The sequence below is a fragment of the Strix aluco genome, chromosome 14, assembly GCF_031877795.1.
Source record: "Strix aluco isolate bStrAlu1 chromosome 14, bStrAlu1.hap1, whole genome shotgun sequence".
Classification (NCBI taxonomy): Eukaryota; Metazoa; Chordata; class Aves; order Strigiformes; family Strigidae; genus Strix; species Strix aluco.
The window spans coordinates 16,745,191-16,760,838 of NC_133944.1; the positions used below are offsets into that span (position 1 = coordinate 16,745,191).

The 15,648-nt window shown below is 40.7% G+C and overlaps 1 protein-coding gene across 1 annotated transcript in view; it reads left to right on the forward strand.

The window, feature by feature from the left end:
• Positions 1-15,648, forward strand: part of NKD1 (NKD inhibitor of WNT signaling pathway 1) — a 114,647-nt gene that overhangs the window by 70,687 nt on the left and 28,312 nt on the right. The gene's annotated exons all lie outside the window — the stretch shown is intronic.

Genomic DNA, 15,648 nt, shown 5'->3' on the forward strand with positions numbered 1-15,648 from the left:
GTGGAGATGGAATCGCTGTTGTGGTGGGAAGGGCCTTTGGGAATCTTGAGTATGGACACTGTATTCTGTGTGCCAAAGAACACATCTGAGGTACCTTGAACTTCAGTTGGGCAGGTGGGGGTTGGTGAACGGAAGAGATTAATTTGAGGACATAGTTGCTCATTCTTTAAAAAAAGGAAATGAGACTTCAGAAACTCTCTGGGAAACTAGTTTAACAAGTGGTTGCATGGGCTATGTGTTAGATTTACATTATAGGTTAGTGGAAACAATATGCCCAACTTATTTAGAGCAATGAACCGTGTCAGGCTTAACTTGGAAATTTCTGTCATTTTATAATCCAGTCATCTGTTTCTGGTGGTAGAGACTTCTGTCTAAACAGAACTTGAAAGATTCTCTATGTTAAGAATGTCTGTCTTCCCGTTCCTTACCTGTGAAATGTGTTAATATACTGTGTTTCTTGAATCCCATGTTTCTGTCATGTCTGTAGTTTACAAAGAATATTCCCTTGTATGTGCCTGTATAGGAGCTCAATTTCAGCTGGTGTTTCTAGGATACTGTTACACACAAAAGCAAGATATACTTGAGGTGATGGAGTCACTGTTTGTTAAAAGTGTCTCAGTATTTAAATTCACCATAGATTTTCCTTTCTGCTCATAGTAGGACATAAATATAATAAGGGGTGGCTTTTTAATTTTCAGAATTATAGGAGAATTTACTTAATACGGGATATTATATGTCAGTGAGGTGAATAATTTCATTTTTCTGAGTCTCATTCTACCTTTCCTTGCCTCTAATTATTTCTTCCTTTGTTGCGTAGAATTGTCTTGCATAGCAAACTTCTTATGAAGTAGCTGAGTAGTGGAGACGAGATTTAGATACCAGCAGGTCGTTCTTTCTTCATGTGCTGTCACCAGGGAAGAGCTGTTCTGTGGTGTCTTTCCAGTTGGAAGGCAGGTAACTGTTCCCTCCCAGTGCTCAGGCAAACACATGCAGATTGCTGAGGCTTGGTCCTCATCCCTTCTGCTCTCAGACCTCCAGGCCATGCTTTCTATGCTGTGGACACTGTTACCCGCTTCCCTCTCAAATGGGATATCGAATACCTTCTTATAATTAACAGATATTAGAAGCAGTGTGTTAAAGCAGAATGGTTTTGCCCTTTTTGTATAACTTCATACTTTTTACTGGCATAATATTTTTGGATGATTGTGATAGTACTAGCATAAAATTGTGATATTGGCATAAAGTGAAGCTGAAACATGATTTGAGACCTTTGTTAGGGCACAGCTTGTGTGGCTTTGGTACAAGATGACCACGTTGTAGTTCTTTTCTGCAAAGAAATCTTTTGTGTGAAAATGTAATTAATATTCTAGAAAGTAAATTAATCTTTCCATCAAAATAGTTGTTCTACCTTTATTTTGCTATCTCACAATCTTTACATATGTGCTGGTGTAACATACATGTTGCATGATTATACATTCATGTATCATCAGATAACATCAACATCACTGATAACTAGTTTCAGAGACGAGCTGTAACACACTGAAACATGGTTGGTTGGGCTAAGCTCACAAAGGACATGAATGGCAAAACAAAGACTTGAACCCAGCTCTACTAAGTACCAGGCAAGTGTCTAAGCAATGAACTATATTCTGTCTTCATAAATACACGGTAGAGATGAAAAAAAATGAAAAAGAAACATTTCTCAGATTTGCAAAAAAGCACAGCAGGTGCCACAGTTCTTCTGGGTTAGGGGAAAGTTATAGCCTTCACACTCAGAGACTTTACTGGAGAATGAATCTGAGTTCTTTAGAAGACTCTCACTGAAAAGACAAAGTGGCAATAAGAAATAATTGAATTCCTTATTTTGTTTTACATAGCCAAGTTCATTACCTTTTTTTTTTTCCTCCCTCTCTTTTTTCCCCCCTCTTAGCCGTCTGAGCAGTACAGATAAAAAGAACTCTCTTTGCTGGATTTAACTTCTGTGTTGTTATGTAAAGCTTGATCAAATCCTTTCGTCTTAACAGACTTAACTGGCCAACAGCAAAAGGCTCGGGATTCTGGGATTAAGATTGTATTTGGTAAGAGGACTGGTGCATTAGTTCTTTCTTTTGAACTATAGAAAGAACAAAGTAAACATCAAAAGCATTAAGCCATGAGAGCGGATTGTTGACTCAATGTTGCTGCATGACAAGAGGTTAGAACTCAATAGTGGCGACTGTTTACTGAGTGCTGTGCAGAAAGAAACAGTTTGACCAGTATTGTCTATTATATCCAGCACCTGCCTTTGATTTTGCTGCTCAGCAAGTCACTAAATTGAAATTTTTTTATTGTCTCTTACGTGGTCAGTGATTGCCTTAGATAAGAGACACCAATGAAAACCTCAGTCTCTTCTTTCTTCTTGTTTCATTAATAACTCAACAATTGGCATAATGGATATACGTTCTGTAATGGATTCATTTGCAACTTTCATTCCAAGTTTAGTAGTGCTTTCCCACTGCATTTCAGACTTCTACTTGCCTAACTTAGAGTGCTTGTGCAATCTGCTGTGGCTGTCCACAAGCTTCTCGTGCTTGAACTTTCTTGTCCAGCCGTTTCTGCACAGGAAGCATGTGCTTCATCACTCTTCATGTCTAGGATAAAAGAGTTTGCATTTTCTCTTCCTTGTCCCTAGATAGAATAGTAGGTCGCTAGAACTGGATGACTGATCTGATGGTGGCTCTGGAAGAAGTCACAAGAACTAGCACAGACATAGTAGATCAGGAGAGCTTTCTTATCTTGACCACTCCATGTCTTTATGAAGTGAACTGGAGTTTCTCCATCTTATCACTTGAACATTTAGAAGCTTTTCAGAGCAGCCTGTCTTCTCCCTGCTTGTGACATCTGAACCAGAAGCAGGAAAATCTCCCTCTGACACAGACTGATTGTGGAAAAGAGGCAATTTCCTGCTTGTCTCAATGCAAGCTCTTTAGAGCCCAGTGGGATATACCTGTCTACTTTAGCTGCCTTTTGGAGTTCAAGGTGAAGTTCTTAAGCTCAGGAGACACCTAACCTATCACCCCAATTAAGTTATGTGATAATGTGATTTCTCATGTCACTGTTCTCCTGAAAAGTATGATTTAAGTGTCTCTACTAACCAGAAGTCTTGCATCTCTGTGAGATCAATCTAGTCCTGTACCTGTCAGAGGAGCTGTCTCTTATGCTGATAACAATCTGTTCCCTGTTTCATTTGTCAGTTGAGGGTGATGTCTTGATTATTATTCTCTCAACAGAAAACTGGAGAAGATCCAGGCCTTCCTGGTGCCTTATCTGAACATGATATCCAAAGTCCTGCTGAAAGCAGGGACAGAGCTTGACCTGTCAACAAACCCATTTTTTGATATGTTTCCCAAACCAGATGTATCCAAATCCCTAGGTGTAAGATGTTGCCTCATCTGGTATCAGAAAGGACGAAATTATTCAGGCCATCTTCTTGCCCATAAATACTAGAGAGCCCTCCAGCAGAGTTCAAAGCACATGTTGTTGCTGAAAAAGATCTGTCATATCTGTAAAAGAGCTACTTGTAGCACTTTTCACACATTTACAAGACATTATGGAATTTCTAAAGCTGTAAGTAAGGCATGCTGTATTCAGCAAAGCAGAAAAATAATTCATTATATTCTTAATATTATTATATGTTTTTCAAGATGTTACTAGTATGTCCACTCAGTCCTTCACCTCTTCCTCCACCCAGCATCCAGGGAATCTGTGGTCAAGTGGGAGCTGAGGTGTGGTTAAAAGAGTTCCACCACTAAGAGCTGTGTTGTTATTTTTTACTTTAATAAGAACTGATAAGGAAACAAGGAACCAATAGTAAAAAATGAACCAGTGGTTTAAGGCTTCTGATTTTATGCCCAACGCTGCCAACCTTCCCAGACCCCTCCCAGCTGCACACGCTTCCCCCACCATACATGTCCTGGCCAGCCCAGAGAAGAGAGCACGCTGGCTTCCACGCAAGTGCTGCCGAGGTGCCGGTGCTTCCCCCGTCCTGGGGCTGCAGGTGCAGGGGAGGGCATGGGGTGGAGCGTGCCTCCCTCACAGCACCCTGGAGAAAGGCTGCTCTCATGCATTGCAGGATCATTCCCTCTCTTCTGTCTCTCCGTTCAGGAAAAATTCAGTGAAGACTTTAGTTCCTAAAGTTGTTTCTAAAATTGGTAACTGGAAGAATATCTGTTGGGCTGTCAACTCAGAGGAAGGGTGACAAGGAACGGTACTTGGGCTCAAATTGTTTCTATACTTGTCAGCAAAGGAAAACTTGAACAAGTATTTTAACTAGTTTTAGCTAACCATCCATTTGCATGTGAGACACTTTTTGCTATACTTTTTAAATCTCTTAGCTGTAATAAATTCATGTATTGCGCTAGGCTGAGCTATGAACGGATAACATCAGGCAGTTATTTCAAACTGCATGCTTCTTTCAAGTTATGCGTTCACTTATGATGGTTATTTAATTTATTTTCTAAGGTTTAAATAATTTTCTATGTATTACATACATGACATTCCAGTGTATCTATAGAAAAGACATAGATTGCATCTTGCACACGAACAAAGTTGCTTTATCTCAGCACCGTTGTTATTACCTATCTAGTTGATGCAGACTTGGTGCAACAAATGAAGGTCCTTTCTCTGTCATGTTCTTAAACCAAATACCTATTCGTTATTGACACTGCAAACAGAGGCTTAATAATTCTACCTTAAAAGTGCTCTTGTGGTGGGCTTTCTGGGATGTTGTATGGGAACTCAGCGTTTTAATGACTTGTTGCTAATCCTACGCACTTACCATAGATTTGCTATACATGAGTATATGCTATGTGATCACTTGCTCACTGGCTGTATTTTTTTCGTCTGTCAAGAGGTTTCTGCTGTACTCTTTCCTACTACTCAATATGACATGAAACTACTCTGAAAAATACCTTCAGCTTCAGGGTGACCCACTGGCACCAGCCACCATTATCTGACAAACAGCTAGTCCCTGCCTAGGCTGGAAGCTGATAAGCTAGTTACTGTGAATTGGAAGGCGGACCAAAGAACATGAGGGGGGTGGGGGGGGAAAGAGCAGTGGAGAGTGCCAAGAGAAAACTGCTTAGTTTGGCAGTTAGAATAAAAGTCACCAAAGAACATGAGACTGGTAGGATTAGCAGAAGTTTTCCTGTGGTCATGCACAGATCCAGGAAATTATAAGAAGCAGGTAGGCTCTTTGCCATGAGTGGGAGGAAAATCTTATGGCATAAGGCACTTTAAAAAAAAATATTTAAAAAAATATAAAATTGTACAAGTGTTTCTTAACATTAGCTGTTCCAGTTGAGGGGGGTTGGTATTTGGATCAGAAGCTTTTACTTCTAGAGCTGCTGTTTCAAGTGCAGCCAGGTCAGTAGTGATGAAAGACTGTTGCCATCCAATGGTTGTCCACGGCCTGTATGTAATGAGTTAGTGGTCTCCAGGTGTTTCCAAATGGACCTTTACAGTGTCTAACAGCTCCCACCCATGTTGGCAAGCAGAGCACAGAAAGGCAGTGAAAAGTGGGCTGTTAAGTCACCTTGGAGGGTGAGCTTTCCTCCTCACACTGAGCCACTGCTGTGCAGAGGGTATGTGCTCTGCTGCCTGTGCCGTGCTTGTTCCCCCTGCATGTAGGGTATTGCTCTCTTTAGCTAACAACCCACCAGCTCCTACCAGCTGCCTAAGAGTTTTTCATAGATGATGTGTTTTGTCTATGGTTTAAGAGTTTTGTTCTGAGTTACTCATCTTCTCCATTAGACTGGGAAGATCATACCTGCTGTAAGTAATAGTTTCAAACTGATTTCTGTATTCAGATCATTCTACACTGCTGGAGAGTTGTTATTCCTGAACACAAGCAAGTTGAATATTTGGTTCAGGGACATAATAGCAAAGCTGCTAACAGAGCCTGGGATTTCCTGCGTCCATTTCTGTCCCTTACAATATGACAGAGAAAGGGTTTTAAAGTATAGAACACAAGAAAACCTTCCAAACTTACAAGTGTTCTCAATTCTTTATGGTGGCTGAAGAAAGCCAAATGTTAGTATTAATTTAATTGTGTGTAATGTATAAAAAATATTTCAGTAGAAAACCCAGGTAATGAAAAGGGAAGTGAACAAGCACCTCAGAAAAGCAGAATTGATTCTTAGTGAACATGTTAAACATGGAAAGCTTTAAAATAATATTATATGCATCTTGGTATTTATAACAATATTGGTTTTCCATACTCTTTCCCTCTACCTAAGACTGGCAACTTTTCCTTTTTTCACAGAGAAGCTAATGCTGTTTCTGAGTGGTCATTAAAAAAAGAATCAATTAACAATAAGAATATTCATTTACTCCCAGCTCTGGGGTACTTGTGAACTAGTTTGATAGATAGGAGGCAAAAAGTCACCTGTGGGTATAGCTGTTGAAAAACCTGTCTGCAAATCTCTCAAGCTGCTTCTCTTGTAACATGCGAGAGCCAGACCATCCGGGTGCATGTGGGAACCAGGAGAGTCAAAGGGCAAAAGGATGTAGCTTAGGGAGTTCTCATCAAAGGCAGGAGGGCTCTTGCATTTGCCTTCCACATCCCAAAAGTGAGCGAAGCATCATGGCAGAGCTGAGGCAGCAGACCGTGGGCACCCAAGTGGTTGTTCACATCAGTGGGTGAAGCTCAAGGAAAGCTACCATGTAGTGGGGTGAGAAATGGGTGCCAGTGATATGAGGCTCATACTCTGTGCATGAGGTTTGAAAAGGCTGGGCCTCACCAAGGGCTGGGCTTGGGACTCACCAAGTCAGTTTTGGTCACTAGTGTTTCCCTTGGGCTGTCAAGGTTGTGATTCAGAGGAGGAAGGAACTGTAGCATGTGTAGGCATATCTGGGTGAGCTGTTCATCTAGCTTAGACTGGGTAACAATTGCACTGAGCACACAGGAATGCAGGCTGGTGCACAGCGCTGCTCCGGCTGCCCACTGCGTGGGTACGCCTGTCAACACCAACCCGGGATGGCTGGGTTCCAGCTAGCCACATCTGTCTGTATGTCCCACGCCCCTGCCTCAGCTAATCTGGGAGGCAGGGTCTACCATCAGATAGACATTGGCAAACTGATGGATTTAGGCATATCTGTGAGAGGCAGCTGATCTAGTGTGTATGGTACAGAGATAAAGCTGCATTACTGTACATGTGCAGCGGTATGAAAATGTACTTGAACTTTGCCCCAGGACATCCACCACCAAGAACAAAGAATGAAATATGGGAACAAGTCAGGAGTTTGAAAACAATCTCTCTGGAAACATGATGAATACCAGTGGTTTCATTTATTCTACTTGAAGAACAAAGGTTCTTTTCTACTTTTAATTTCCCAGCAACGATTATTACCAGTTATTTTTCTTGTAGCTTTGACCACAGTTCGTGGAGGTTTTATTAAACATGTTTTTGAAAAGTGAGTCAAAATGCCATTCTTCTCTGACTCTCTTGTGACTGACTCTCTTTTTTTACCCATGTGAAACTAGAGCATATTTCCAGGCAAAGATTTGGGGTCAGATAATACTCTCATGCTGGTGTTTGTGGAATTATTCCAGTTTTGTGCTCTTGTAATTGAAAGCAGTTTGGCCCTTGCTATTTCAGAAGACAATATATTTGTTTCAAATCCCTTGCCTTTACATGAAACATTACATTCATTTTTAGAAACCTTGAATACTGTATTTAATAGGCAATATGTCCTGCTGCAACTCCCGAATATTCCTAAAGTTGCCAGTTCTCTTGTGTTTGACTTGACCTTGACACAGCCAGGCAACCCAGTTTCAGAGTGCTCCCTTTGCTGGGTTTTTGGGAGCTTTCTGCAATAGGCTTTTGTTAAGATCCCATGTGCATGCTCCTGTAAGGCCCTTCTCTCCTGCCCGTAGGGTTTGAAATCCCTATCCCAGAGTGTCTCATGTGAGGATACAGTTTATGACAGGATTAAATAGTTCTTGCATTTCTGGGATCAAACTTAGGAGCCATTGCTTTATATAGATGGCTAGATAGATGTAAAGCTAGACAGATGCCTGAACCTTCGGGCTGGATAGTTTAGACACAACAACCTGTCATCCTGCTGAACCTTACAAATACACAAGCGTGTACATGCAGACTTATAGAGGCAATTTCAGTGAAAAGCATATTGCTTTTGCCAGTTGCTGTTCCAAATTCAAAGTGTGTATCAGTCAGGGTGCTTTTGTGTGCTTCAACTCCACTTCTGCTGCAGTAGCTACAGAAACCCAAAGTTTTACCTCACCAGGCAGAACAAGTGCCCTTTGTTACCTAGACAGATTACAGCTTTTTCTAAAGTCTGCTCTTCATAAAAGCCCAGCTTGAACAGTGGAAATTCTGACTTGCCTCAGATACTGAGGAGACTTTTATAGTTTCAAGTAGCTCCAGGGTTATATTTTAAAAGTTGAATTTCATCACATGTTTCAAGTTTGGTGGAAAAAAAAAAAAAAGGCATGATATTTTTAGCAGAAAAAAGTCCCCCCCCACACCTTTTTTCTTAACAGATGTTTCATCTCAATCATATCCAAACCTCAAAGCACAAGTAGCAGTCAACCTTATTCTCCTGTGGAGAAAAAGATAAAATGTCATTTGTTTGGAAGAGGATTTTTTTTTTGTAACCACAACTAGTTTGTGAGTAAAAGCAAATAATAAATGCAGCACTATGGGGCTGTGGAAATGAACCTGAAGCAACATTTCTGCTCTTGAAAGAGCTTGGAGTCCAGCTGCTCTTGTTAGATGGAAAGTCCCAACCCCCAGCCTACCAAAAAATTAAAAATACCAGTAATCAGGCTTTTCTTGCTTTAAAAATCTGATCCAGCAATCCAGGTCCTTTCACCAGTAAAATATGTCATACAAAGTGCCCATCCTTGTACCAAAAAGGATTTAAAACTGTAAAGGTAATAAAGAGAGGGAAGGAATAGTAGTTGTAAAACAAAATATCCAGAATTAAAAGAGCTGCTACCCGAGGAATTTTCACAGGGCTCTGGAGGAGCAGAGAGCTTTGCTGTACCTTGCAGCTGGGGCTGTGTGCAGGACTCCGCACCAGTGGGGCAGTGGCCGAGGGGAGTCAAGGCAGCCCTGAACTCTGTGTGCAAAAGATTTATTTAAGAAGAAGTTATAGTCCCTCTTAAGCATTTGGAGGCATGAAGCTGCAGACCTTTTTTTTTTTTTTTTTTTTTTTTTTTTTAAATTATTTTAATGAGCCTTTACAGAGAGTGGAGCCATCCAGGTGTGGAAGGATATTCTTGGCAAATTGGTGTTCAGGGGAGGGCGTTCTCTGTTCCTGCTGCAGGACCCTCTGGGAGCTGCACTGAGCACCCCCCGCCTGCCCTGGTCTAAGCCACCTGTGCCCCTGGAGGGGTGGCTGTCCAGGCCCCACTAGCCAGTAGTGATTGCCACCAACATTTCAAGACACTACATTTGAATGCAAATTCACAGTGACACTGTCTAGGAGGATATTACAGCATTTTGCACCAAAGGGTGTGGGAAGCTGACTTCAGCTGTGAAACACATGGGCTCTCTAGAGCAGTAGGAAGGGCTGGATCCTACTGTAAAGGAGGGATGCTCCAAAGTGTCTCATCTTCCACGTTTTGAGCGGTACATAGCACAGTGGGCTTCCATCTCAGATTGTGGTCTTTAGGCTGTAGTATAATTATTAATAATGGTGAGCAGTTACCTGCATTTGCTCTGTGGAAATCATGGCTTTTAACTGAAAGAGGCTAGGTTTAGATTAAATGTAAGGAAGTTGTTCTTCACTGGGAGGATGGTGAGACACTGGCACAGGTTGCCCAGAGAAGCTGTGGCTGCCCCCTCCCTGGCAGTGTTCAAGGCCAGGTTGGACGGGGCTTTGAGCAACCTGGTCTAGTGGAAAGTGTCCCTGCCCATGGCAGGGGGGTTGGAACTGGATGATCTTTAAGGTCCCTTCCAACCCAAATCACTCTGTGTTTTCTTGTGATGAGATCCTGTGTGCTCTCTAGTCTTTAAATAAGGTGGTGGGGTCAAGCCTTGATGAATTTTATTTCTCTGCATGTTTTTCAGTTTGTGATGTATCACCTTAGTACCATACAACCATGTATAAATATGAAAAGGAAAAGAGACATATGCTTGTGCATACACATGTGTATGCTGGACTATTAGTCACTATATTGCTTTTCATTTGTGTTGTGGATCAATTTCCCTTCCTCCCACCTCTCTGAGTAAGATGTAGGGCTCTGAGGCTGGGAATACAGAACCTGCTACTGAGTATTAACTGTGAGAGAGTTGTCAGATATGCAACTGATTGATCACAGCCAAAATAACATTACAGTACAGGTCCACAACATTGCTCTCTATAAAAGGCTAGCTTTGTAGGGGTCAGAGTGACATTCTTCCTCATGGGAAGCAATTCTGATTAAATGAATCTTACAGTTCAGATACCTTTAGAGGCCCTGTTACCATAGCAAAGGTGGTGGAAACATGATTTTCACATTGAACATCTAAGTTAGATGGGAGTGAGTTGATATCAAAGCCTACATTATTAATAACATTACCTACTCAGTCTTCATTTGAATAAAGGGTTATGTAGTGGTTGAGTTTTTTTTCTTCTTTTTCTTCTCTTGTGAATCTCAGGGGAAAGAAATCCAAAGAGACAAAGGAAATTTAAGACAGAAAATCCTGTGTGAACATGCATATCTGCAACTTACACTGAGAAGGAATTTTTAAAAAGCAAAATTGTTACCAGTTACTAACCAAAATCAGTGTATGGCCATCTTTAGAGAAGAGAGGTCTGTCTTCTTTTGCTTTAAGTTACAAATGAGTTGGTGTCCCCATCTGTCACTGTTGAGCAACAGACTTCAACACTTCTCAGGCCCATTCAGAGCTCTAGAAACACATAATGCGATTAGAAAATGGTAAGTGGTCCATATGACAGTGACAGTTTTCACTTAAGAAGTACTTACCCATGTTAAATGGTACAGATAATGATAGCAGATTGCATTTTGTTAATGTGGCTTTTGATATGCCCGCTGATCAAACACAAATCTTGCTGCTACAGGTATCATCCTGAACTATTCTGACCAAAACTTATGGAGATTCTCTCCTTCTAGTCCCCCCCTTCCCCTTTTTTTTTTTTTTTTAAAGATAGGGGAGGGGAGGGAGAAATTATCTTCTTTGATCTCTGATGAGGAAGGGGAAAAAAAAGACTGTTCTGTTCAGGCTTTTGGCTAGCACAACAAACAGTGTTTAAAATTTAACTTTGCTTAATTAATTAGTAATTCTGTTTAGTGCTGTCTGATCTTCATCCAAAAGGTATTTTGAAGCTTGAGAACTGAACATCAAAGTGTATTGGGTGAAGATGGTCAAGTAAGGCATTTAATCTGGCAGTTGCTGTTGATGAAATACAGCCAGTTGGGGAACTAATTGGAAAAGGGAATCATAATCTGGCAAAATTCAACAAACTCCCTCCCTTCAGCAAACTCACTCCAGAGAGAGTGTGAGAAATCTAGGTTTAGTGTTTAAGCATGTATGAGTTACACCCAAGCTAGCAGAGAGAGACCGTATTGTCCCTTGTATATGCATCTTTAGTACAAAACTTTTTTTGGTAAGGAGATAGTAAAAAATTTTTCCCCCAACCCAGCAGCCAAAAAAAAAGACACCAGACCTAGACAGAAACCTGTGGTTCTGTATCAAGGCTTGGAAATACTCTTACTTACATGTGTCAAATTATTGGGGTTGGCAAAAGGAATTGAAGTTTTAAGGGACGTGGTGTTGCACAGACCTGAGAGTTTAACTACTTTTTATTCAGGAGAGAAAATGTCTGAACATTTGAGTGAATTTCAGTTTAGCAGTTCCCAAATGTCCTAGTGGTGACTTGTCAGTTAGAATCATTATCTGATGCCTGAATGATTAAAACATACTTTGGTTGTCTGCTTTTGATGGTGTTTTTTTGCAGGCCATCACATGGTCTGAGTCATTACCCCTCTGTTCTGTGCCTGTCTGCCCCTCGTTGGGTGCTGGCAGTAGGTCTTGAGACACCTTGAATCTTTTTTTTTCTACTTCATGGTGTGCCATTGAGCCTTTAATTTGTGTTGTGACCATCAACAGGAAATAGTGAAATAGAAGAAAAAGACTGCTCTCCATATTTTCAGGTTGAAATACCCATCCCAGACTAGTGCAAAGTACTACTAGTACAGCTCTAGCTAAATTGGTTATGACTTGTCCCACCAGACTTAAAATGGACAATTAATTTCCCTACAGTAAGTTTCAGGGAAGGCAGCTTGATCTTTGTTGTTTTGAAGGGTGTGTCTAATTCATCAGCTTCAGCTTTCAGCCAGAGAAAGTTGAATACACGCTTTTGGCACTGACCCAGGATGAGCCTGTTTTTCTCTGTGCTTGTTCTGGTGGCTGTGGAACAGGAATGTTACTCCCTTCCTGGTCCTATTCTGTCTATGTTCATTTGCTGCTGGAGATGAGGGCCTTTGCTCAAGCAGAGTTATCTTTGTTGGGGATATATTTCAATCAACTCTGTGGAATAAAACCAAACTGTGTGCTTAATGGGGGTGATATTTCTTAATCCGTGGCCTTCAGGAGAATTTAAAAGTGAAATCTGAATGTGAATGTAATTGTTAATTAAAGGACAACTTCTCAGTTTGGACTTTCAAATATAGTTATTGCTCTCGTGGTTGTCGTGCAGTCAGTGAAGAATGTCAGTTATGCATGTCAAACCTGATTTGCAATGAAAAAAATGTTGACAGAACCAGATAATTTGGACATCAGAGACTCCAGGAAAAACAACCATTTAATTCTCTTTCTATCTCTTTGGTCCTCATAGTCTCTGACTTTAAGTTCTGCTGTGTCTGCTAGATGTGTAAATTGGAAGTGAAACTCTTACCCTATTGACTGACATCAGTAGGAGTTTTACTACTGAGCTTGCTTGGACCAGCTCTTTGATGCTCAATTCCACCAGTCAAATAGTGCTACCGAAGTTCAATTTGAGCTTCTAAGAAGTGCTTATGATTTCATCTCCTTGTCTTGATACATCTGTGCATTTTTAAATTTTCCTTTTATCCTACTTCCCCACAAGTCTCAGGTTCTAGTGTGTGGTTTGTTGTTTTTCCCCACGTACAGATAATTCTGTTCCTTTGTTTCTGGTAGTAGCTTTAAGGAACTGTTGTGGAATCCAGCCTATCTGACTTGAGGGGAAGGCTAATAATATTTCACTTCAAAGAATTTGGTTTCATGTATGCCAGATGCTGACTTTCATAGGTGGCATTTTTGTCAATTCTCCAATTTTACCTTTACTCTGCTTTCTCTCAAAAATTGCACAGTAATGACCCTGATGTTAAGCTAATAGTCACTGGTAATGTCCAGTCATAATTTATCACTGTGGAATTGCTTAGCTTCTCCCATAGTTCTGCTTTCTGAGTCAAGGCCCTGCGATCTTTAGCCCGAGTTCTCCTAACTGCTGTGCAAATTTGGACTTGGTAGCTGTAACTTAGACCTGAACTTTCATCAGAGTTGCATCCTTTTTTGTTTCTGGCCACAAGATCCTCTTAATCCATCTGGCTAAAATGCTAAGTACAGTTGAAAAACAGAGTAAAACTGTCCTTATGTTGAGAAGGAAGAGAATTTGTTAAAGAACATGGTGCTTTGCTTGAATGAGGCTCTAAGAAATCTGAAATGACAAACCACCTGAGTGAGGGTGAAAGTTTAAACAGTCACTTTTCCATCTGACTGGAGCTGTATTTTGGCTGTTTTTTCTCCCCCTTATTCTCAGATGCAGGATGGAGATGAGTGAAGAATGGTTTGGCTGTCTGAAGCTTAGTATTCTATGCTCATTCAATACACACAGCACAGCGATTGGTTTTACCTCATTTCGGGGGTTTTTTTGGTGATTCTTAAGGAGCAGTTGGAATTATTACCCCCTTCTTTTCTTAGGAATGAATAAACCCCTGAAAAAAACCTTAATTCTTCAGGGATGAGTCTTAATACCTTTAAACTGGTGTTCATTCTCTCCCTGTCTTCCTCCCCCACCTCAATTATGAGCAATTGGGTGGTAGTAATTAACAATCTTAGAGAGAAACATCTGCTAGTACACTTAAGCCAGTCAGTTTGTTTTTCATGAAAGAATGGTATTTCACAATTTTTCCAAGTTAATATTTTTCCTTTATTGTCTTTCCAATTTCAAATATTGTCCAGACGCATTTTTATAGTGTCTTAAGGTTATAGAAGTGAATACAAGACCATTAATAATGAACAAGAAAAGAGAACATCATAAAGAAAACATATGCAGTATTTCAATTCATGAAACATTCTGTTAGAGAACATTGGTTTTGAGAGCATATGGTTATTCCCATGAGAAGCAATAAATATACTTTTTTTCCCCCTCCAGTTGTGGATTCCCACAACAAGGGTAGGTTTCTCTGTATTTGTCTATATAGCACGTTCTCTTTGTCAGGACTTGTTATGTGAGTGGGGAGGTAAGTAAGTATTTTTACACAGATGATGTATTGTACGTGGACCTATTTCTGATGCCCTAGACTTTGGAAACACAAATCTATTAATTCTCCCCACTCCTTTGAGATAACTATCTTGTCTGGGCTACTTTAATATCATTGGCAGAGCTGAAAGGAAGTTCACATTGTGAATATATCTGAACCTTGGCATGTGGCTCACTGGTGGATCTCTGTTTACAGGCTGCCAGTTTTAACTGTCCCAAGCAGACATTCTCATTTTATTTATAAGTAGGTTCAGCATGTGTTTGTATCCTTCATGAAACTGAGCGCATGTCAATAGTCAAAACTAAGTATAGAAACAAGATACCAAACACTTATCCTTCTCTTCCCAGACAAAACAGTCATACTCCAGTATGTATTTTTAAATGTTCAGAGAATATATGCACAGACACATTATTTGATCACTCATAAATATTATTTTAATACCTCCATATTCCCCTTTAAAGTTTCCTCATTTAGATTTCATTTTTCTTTGCTGAATGAAACTTGACATCAGGATGAGATCACCAGATTGCCCCATTTCATCTGAGCTCCAAAATGAGCAACTGATTTCAAAGGATAATTCCCTGGAGCAGCAAGGCCAATGAGTTCTTCAGATCAAAGGTCAGCGAAGCTCAAAGAGGATAATTTCTGGCATACAGTATTTAAACTCTCTCAAGGAGTGTACTGCAAGATGTATCCCCTCCTTCCCCAATAGTTGAACTCTTGTTTTTTGAGAAGACTAATTTGTCAGAGCACATTTTTTCCTCTGATACATAAATTATACATTAAAGTGAAAGCTTCTTATCTGAACACACAAACTGTACATCCAGAAAGATTATTAAACGTGCCAGTGAAAGGGCAGTTCCTGAAACCAGAAGGTAACTCTGTGCCGTTCCTCTCTGAAGCACCCTGTGACTGGGGAATTCTGGTGCTCTTTGCACATGCCGGCAGTTTTCAGCACAGTGCAGGAGTGTGGTGGTGACAGGGAGAGAACACTCTGTAAGACACTTCGTTTTGCCAGAAAAACCCAACAGAGAGCTTTGTGGCAGGGAATAGTCACCTTGTGCAGGATCTGTTCCTCAGTGCTCTCAGCCTCATGTTGTTTGCCATGCCAATGTCGTGTGGGATGCTATCCC